Below are 6,712 nucleotides of genomic sequence, written 5' to 3' on the forward strand. Positions count from 1 at the left end.
CCTGACCTGGATCAGGGTCCAATGCAGCTGATTCTCTAGAGCAGTGGTTCTCATACATTTAGTACTGGGACCCACTTTTTATGTGTCAGAATCTTTCAGGACCCACCGGAAGTGATGTCATGACCAGAAGTGATGCCATCAAGCAGGAAAATTTGTAACAATCCTAGGCTGCAATCCTTCCCACACTTACCCAGGAGTAAGTCCCATTTACTATCATTGTTAAAGGAATAGGCATAGTAGCTTGTTAAAAGTACAGGTCTGTAACATTTCCCCAAATGTAGTCACATAGCATGGTAGCATCAATTCTAATATATTAAAAATAAAATATTGAAGTGAATGGGGACCCACCAGAAACCCACAGTTTGAGAAACACTGCTCTAGAGCAGGAGTGCCCAAACCCTGGCCCTGGGGCCACTTGTGGCCCTCGAGGACTCCCAATCCGGCCCTCAGGGAGCTTCCCATCTCCAGTGAGCTTCTGGCCCTCTGGAGACTTGCTGGAGCCCATGCTTGCCTGATACAACTGCTCTCAGCGTGACGGCCAACTGTTTGACCTCTCGCGTGAGCTGTGGGACGAGGGCTCCCTCCACTGCTTGCTGTTTCACATCTGTAATGCAGCAGTGGCAGCAAAGGAAAGGCTGACCTTGCTTTGTGCAAGGCCTTTTATAGGCCATGAGCTATTGCAAGACCTTCATTCATTCATATAAGTTCCATTTCTAGTATATTCATTTATGTAAATTTATTCAAATTTGAAATGTAAATTAATTCTTTTTTCCCCTGACCCTGACACAGTGTCAGAGAGATGATGTGGCCCTCCTGCCAAAAAGTTTGGACACCCCTGCTCTACAGTACGTAAGAACATAAGAACAGCCCCACTGGATCAGGCCATCGGCCCATCTAGTCCAGCTTCCTGTATCTCACAGCGGCCCACCAAATGCCCCAGGGAGCACACCAGATAACAAGAGACTTCATCCTGGTGCCCTCCCTTGCATCTGGCATTCTGACATAGCCCATTTCTGGAATCAGGAGGTTGCGCATACACATCATGGCTTGTACCCCGTAATGGATTTTTCCTCCAGAAACTTGTCCAATCCCCTTTTAAAGGCGTCCAGGCTAGACGCCATCACCACATCCTGTGGCAAGGAGTTCCACGGACCAACCACAAGCTGAGTAAAGAAATATTTTCTTTTGTCTGTTCTTCACCTTTTGTCAGCATTTCACCTGAAGTAAAAGCGAGCACAAAAGTAGATGATGATGATGGACTTAACTTTTATTTAAAAGTTAAGACTTTTATTTTATTTGCTTCTCAGTTTTTTATGCATTCTTTTTATCCATTTTTATCCATTCTATTCTCTTCTGGGATAAAGGAGTGTAGGTGGGTTGTGAATCAGCAATACAGAAATAACGTTCTTTGCTGCCTTGAAAAAAATTTAAAGGGAATTGCCTAGCCTGTCTGACTTCAAGATGCCATTTCAAATTTTGGTAGAGAGGGAAGTCAGCAAGGAATTTCAGGGAGGCAATATTCAAAGATCTACCCTTAGCTAAATGCAATCTTAAATTGTACATATGTGCATCCTCCATGCTCTAAGATCTACCAATTAGTCTTTGCCCAATGTTGGGTTTTATTTTTGCATTACAGACTGAAATTAAACCTTACAGTGAGAGGGGGTGGAAGGGGCTATAAAGGTTCCCAAACCTTTGTGACTGGTAGCTCGGGGAGCCACGGCTCACAGTTTGGGAACCGCTGGGCAGCTGCCCACAAAAAGCACACAGCTACATAAGAACATAAGAACAGCCCTACTGGATCAGACCACAGGCCCATCTAGTCCAGCTTCCTGTATCTCACAGCGGCCCACCAAATGCCCCAGGGAGCACACCAGATAACAAGAGACCCCATCCTGGTGCCCTCCTTGCATCTGGCCTTCTGACATAGCCCATTTCCAAAATCAGGAGGTTGTGCATACACATCATGGCTTGTAACCCGTAATGGATTTTTCCTCCAGAAACTTGTCCAATCCCCTTTTAAAGGCGTTCAGGCCAGATGCCGTCACCACATCCTGTGGCAAGGAGTTCCACAGACCAACCACACGCTGAGTAAAGAAATATTTTCTCTTGTCTGTTCTAACTCTCCCAACACTCAATTTTAGTGGATGTCCCCTGGTTCTAGTGTGTATACTCTGTTCCTGTTCCAGTCATAAGGTACATTGGCTTGTACCTAATCAGAACATTTCTTAGGCTAGGCCAGGGAGCAATTTTTGTGCACCTGGCAACCACAACTTCATAACCATCCACTAGTAGAGTGATTTTTACTTTTTGTTACTATGAGGCAGGCATTCAAAGCACGACTTACATTAACCACTGGAAAGGGAGACAATTTGCACAGGTATAATCACAGTACTGGACTGTATACAAAGAGATCAGAAAGAAAGCCACTTGTGCAAGGTCGGAATTCAAGAGCTGATCTATTACACAGAAGGAGGGCTAAATCGGAGAGGTAAAACTATGGACTGTCCCACTTCAGATCCACAGGTGTGGAGTCACATTTTAGAGCCCACAGTTGTGCAATCAAAGCCCTGCAGGTAATAAATAAGCACATTGGAAGAAAGACGAAACACAGCCCTCTCCTTGATGGACTACTTTATGCGTGTAGGACAACCAGTGATACTCATACCACCAGTGGCACTTGAGGTATGAGTGCCACTGGTGGTATGAGGCACACGGAGGACCGCGAGACCAATGCCACCTGGCAGCAAGACCAGCAATGCAACAGGACAAGGCTAAGCTTGGTGTGCTGAGCTCCAGTGTGTGCTTTTGGCAGTCTTTAAAAAGACTTTAAAAAGTGCAAGGGGCCCCTCATCCTCCCTTTCAAAGCTATTCCCATAGGTGAGAGCAAAGGCACTAAGTTTCGCAGGTGCCTGAAAGTGCCGTGCAAATGGCCCCTCCCCCTGCTCTTCGGAGCCAATCCCAGTGTTGAGAGTGAAAGCACTAAGCTTTGCTTGCACCTGAATGAGCTGTGCAAGGAGCCACTCCCCCTCCCCTTTGGAGCCACTCCCAGCAGCAACAGCAAAATGGAGGCCTATGTTTTGCCTCCGTTTTGCTCTTGCCGCTAGGAATGGCTGCAAAGGGGGCGGGAATGGCCCCTGACAAGCAGAGCGACCAAATGCCATAACCACAAAAGAGGACCAGGCACTGCAAAATGTAGGACACGCAAGAAAAATGTAGGACACGGCAAAATAAAAGCTAAGAACATTCACATATTTATTTCATGGGCTAATTTAAACACTATATTTATTCTTATTAAATTTAAAACTATGCTACATAGAATTTAAGGCATCTAATTTATTAATTCCAAGAAGGTTAGGCTACATGACGCCTGCAGGGGCCAGCTCTCAGAGAAAAGGAGGACACATAAGTTCTTTTCCAGGACATGAGGCTTAAAAAGAGGACATGACCTGGAAAAAGAGGACATCTGGGACACTCTTCGTAAGAACGTAAGAACATAAGAGCAGCCCTGCTGGATCAGGCCAAAGGGCCACCTTAAGAACATAAGAACATAAGAACAGCCCCACTGGATCAGGCCATAGGCCCATCTAGTCCAGCTTCCTGTATCTCACAGCGGCCCACCAAATGCCCCAGGGAGCACACCAGATAACAAGAGACCTCATCCTGGTGCTCTCCCCTACATCTGGCATTCTGACTTAACCCATTCCTAAAATCAGGAGGTTGCGCATACACATCATGGCTTGTACCCCATAATGGAGGTACCTTGTCCAGCTTCCTGTATCTCACAGCGGCCCACCAAATGCCCCAGGGAGCACACAAGAGACCTGAATCCTGGTGCCCTCCCTTGTCAGCTGAACATAAGAACATCAGAAGAGCCTTGCCAGATCATGCCAAATGCCCTTCCACTCCAGCTTCCTGTATCTCACAATGGCCCACCAAATGCTTCAGGGAGCACACAAGACAGCAAGACACAACCTGCGTCCTGGTGCCCTCCCTGCATCTGGCATTCCAAGGTAACCCACTTCTAAAATCAGGAGGTTGCACAAACACATCACGGTTTGTAACCCGTGATGGACTTTTCCTCCAGAAATGTGTCCAATCAGCTTTTAAAGGCATCCAGGCCAGATGCCATCACCGCATCTTGTGGCAAGGAGTTCCGTAGACGAGTGGCATGCCGGGTAAAGTAATATTTTCTTTTGTCTGTTCTAACTCTCCCAGCGCTCAATCGCACGGGGCGTTCAGGCGCCTGCCAGATTTAGTGCTTTGCCCCCCCTTCTGGCTACGCTACTGGATCAGCGCCAAGGCATGGAAGAGGCGAGCGGAGGGGGGGACCGATCCACGTTCCCTGCAGCCGGACTCGGGCATCGGACGGGGCTGCCTTACCTGCGTAGTGGTCAAAGACGGTGGGCACGTATTCCTCCGGGAAGGCGTCGTTGGCATAGCTCATCAGCAGGCACGTCTTGCCCACGGCCCCGTCGCCCACCACCACGCACTTCAGCATCTTCCTGGGGCTGCCGTCGGGGGGGTTGCCGCCCCCCTCGCCGTCCCTGCTGCTCATCCCTGGGGGGAAAGAACCAGGAGGGCACGATCGTCCCCCGGGGGGGCGACCTTCTCCTTCCCAGGCACAAGGGGTGGCTGGCAAGGCAGTGGGATGAAGTCACGACCTCCTCATCCTCCTCCCCCCCCCCCCGGGCGATCGCTTCCAGCCCAAGAGAGAGAACCACGCGGGGGGGATCAGCAGCCCCCCACCCCCTGCATGTGCCTGCTGAGCCCCGGTCAGGAAATCATCTTGGGGGGGGGTCGAGATCTTCAGTTTAAAAAGAGCCCCCGTCGGGGGAGCTGCGAGGTGGCCCCCCTTGGTCCGCCTGGCTTGAGATCTCCGGGCTGAGCTCTACATCCACCCCCTTTCCCATGGCATGTCCAAGCGGAGCTGGAGGGATCTGATGGCTCTCTCTTCCCCCCCCCCGCATGCAACCCCTTGATTCCCCCCCCCCCCGCTGCTGGGTGTCTCAGGAAATCATGGGTTTCCTGCTGCAGAGCTCCATATTCGGATCAGTGGGGCTGGGGAAGGGCTGCGAACAATAGGAGGTCTGTGTGTTCTTGCACTCCATGGGAACGCCGCCAGGCTGGGGAGGAAGCCAAACACTGGAGGTCTCCCTGCAGGCTGCAGTTCAGAGGCTTCCTGATCCGGAGGTGGGGACCAGCAGTGCAGTCCAGGGCCGGGGCAGTCCCCCCTCCCCCATCTGTGCTTCCTCCCTCCCTGGGGGGGAGCTAAGCGCATGGAAAATAAAAAGATCACATGGGGCAGACCAGATCTTAGAGGAGATCCCCTTGGCCTGACCCCATGGGAGGAAACTGGGGAGCTTTTGGGCAAGTTAAGGTCCTTTGACAAATTGCAGCTGCAGCCTGTTCAGATAGACTGCTCCTGGCCAGTGGTGTAGCTAGAGGGGGTGTAAAGCACAGTGTTTTGCAGGGAGCCTCAGCCAGGTGACCAGAGGTCACAACTGTACCTGCTGATGAGCTATGCTGACGAAACCTCCTCGGAGGAATGCGTGCCCACCATTTTGTTTACCTTAATATAGCAGTAGGGCTAGAGGGCAGAAGGATAGGGACTGGGGAGTGGCAACTTTGAGATTGCGCACAGGTTGTGGAAGTTGAAACCTTCGATTCCTGCTGAAAATGACCCCTCCTGAAGCTGCTATAAGTTCCCAACTGCTATAAGTTGTGTATGCCTGAATGCTTCACCTGCGTTGGCAGTGTTGCTGTGTAATTACTGTGAGATGGAATGAAAATAGCCACAGAAATAATTCTCAATATTTATTTGTTGACGACTCAGTGTTTCGCCCAGGACAAAACACACAGGCCCTTTGATCGATCGGTGAAATAACAAATACATCTCCTTTGTCTTAGTGATTTTCCTGCTTTGGTGCGGGGTCCGCTATTCTGAAAGCCGCATGCCATTTGGCATGGACCAGGGCATCTTCTGGGGTGATGTCGAGTGCCCACATGTCTTCTTTCAACCAGTCGAGCCACGGCTTCTTTGGCCTTCCTCGCAGACGGCGTCCAGTTGGAGATAGTCGATATGCCATCTTTGTCATGCTTGCCTCATCCCTCCAAATAACATGGCCATGCCAGCGGAGTCTTGCCTCGCGCATCTTGTCGGCAATCGGTGCAATCCCCATTCATCGTCGTCGTATGTCCTCATTCAGGACTCGATCCCACCTTGTGAGACCAAGGGACCAGCGGAGCATCTTCACCTCCATAATGCGGAGGGCCTGTTCATGTTTGGGAGACGCTGGCCAACACTCGGAGCCGTACAGGGCAACTAACGAATACATCTTAACGAATACATCTTAATAATGAATAAATAACGAATAAATAATGAATACATCTTAATCTCTGTTCCTGCTCCATCTGAACCCGGGACTGTTCAGGTTCCTCACACTCACACAAGCTCCTGCTATGAAGTGGAACTGGAGAGAGAGAGAGAGAGAGAGAGAGAGAGAGAGAGCGCTTGGCAAGTGTTCATTTCTTAAATTTAAGAATTAAATTGGACCACTCCAGGGTATTTTTTCAGGTTAAATTCAACAAGTGTAGATGTTTGTTTTAAAAGGGAGTTTCCCTATAAAAATAGAGAACCGAATGTCAGATAATGTCTTTGCTTGATAAATGGCTCCTTACCAGCTCAATATAGAACCCTGCTGAAAAAAAG

The 6,712-nt window shown here is 49.7% G+C and overlaps 1 long non-coding RNA gene across 1 annotated transcript; it reads left to right on the forward strand.

The window, feature by feature from the left end:
- Positions 1-3,732: 3,732 nt before the first annotated feature.
- Positions 3,733-6,396, forward strand: LOC136636964 (uncharacterized). Its single transcript, XR_010793574.1, has 2 exons — positions 3,733-4,013; positions 5,911-6,396. It is a non-coding gene; the product is annotated as an uncharacterized lncRNA (long non-coding RNA).
- Positions 6,397-6,712: the final 316 nt, after the last annotated feature.

The sequence above is a fragment of the Tiliqua scincoides genome, chromosome 1 (assembly GCF_035046505.1).
Source record: "Tiliqua scincoides isolate rTilSci1 chromosome 1, rTilSci1.hap2, whole genome shotgun sequence".
In the NCBI taxonomy this organism is placed as follows: Eukaryota; Metazoa; Chordata; class Lepidosauria; order Squamata; family Scincidae; genus Tiliqua; species Tiliqua scincoides.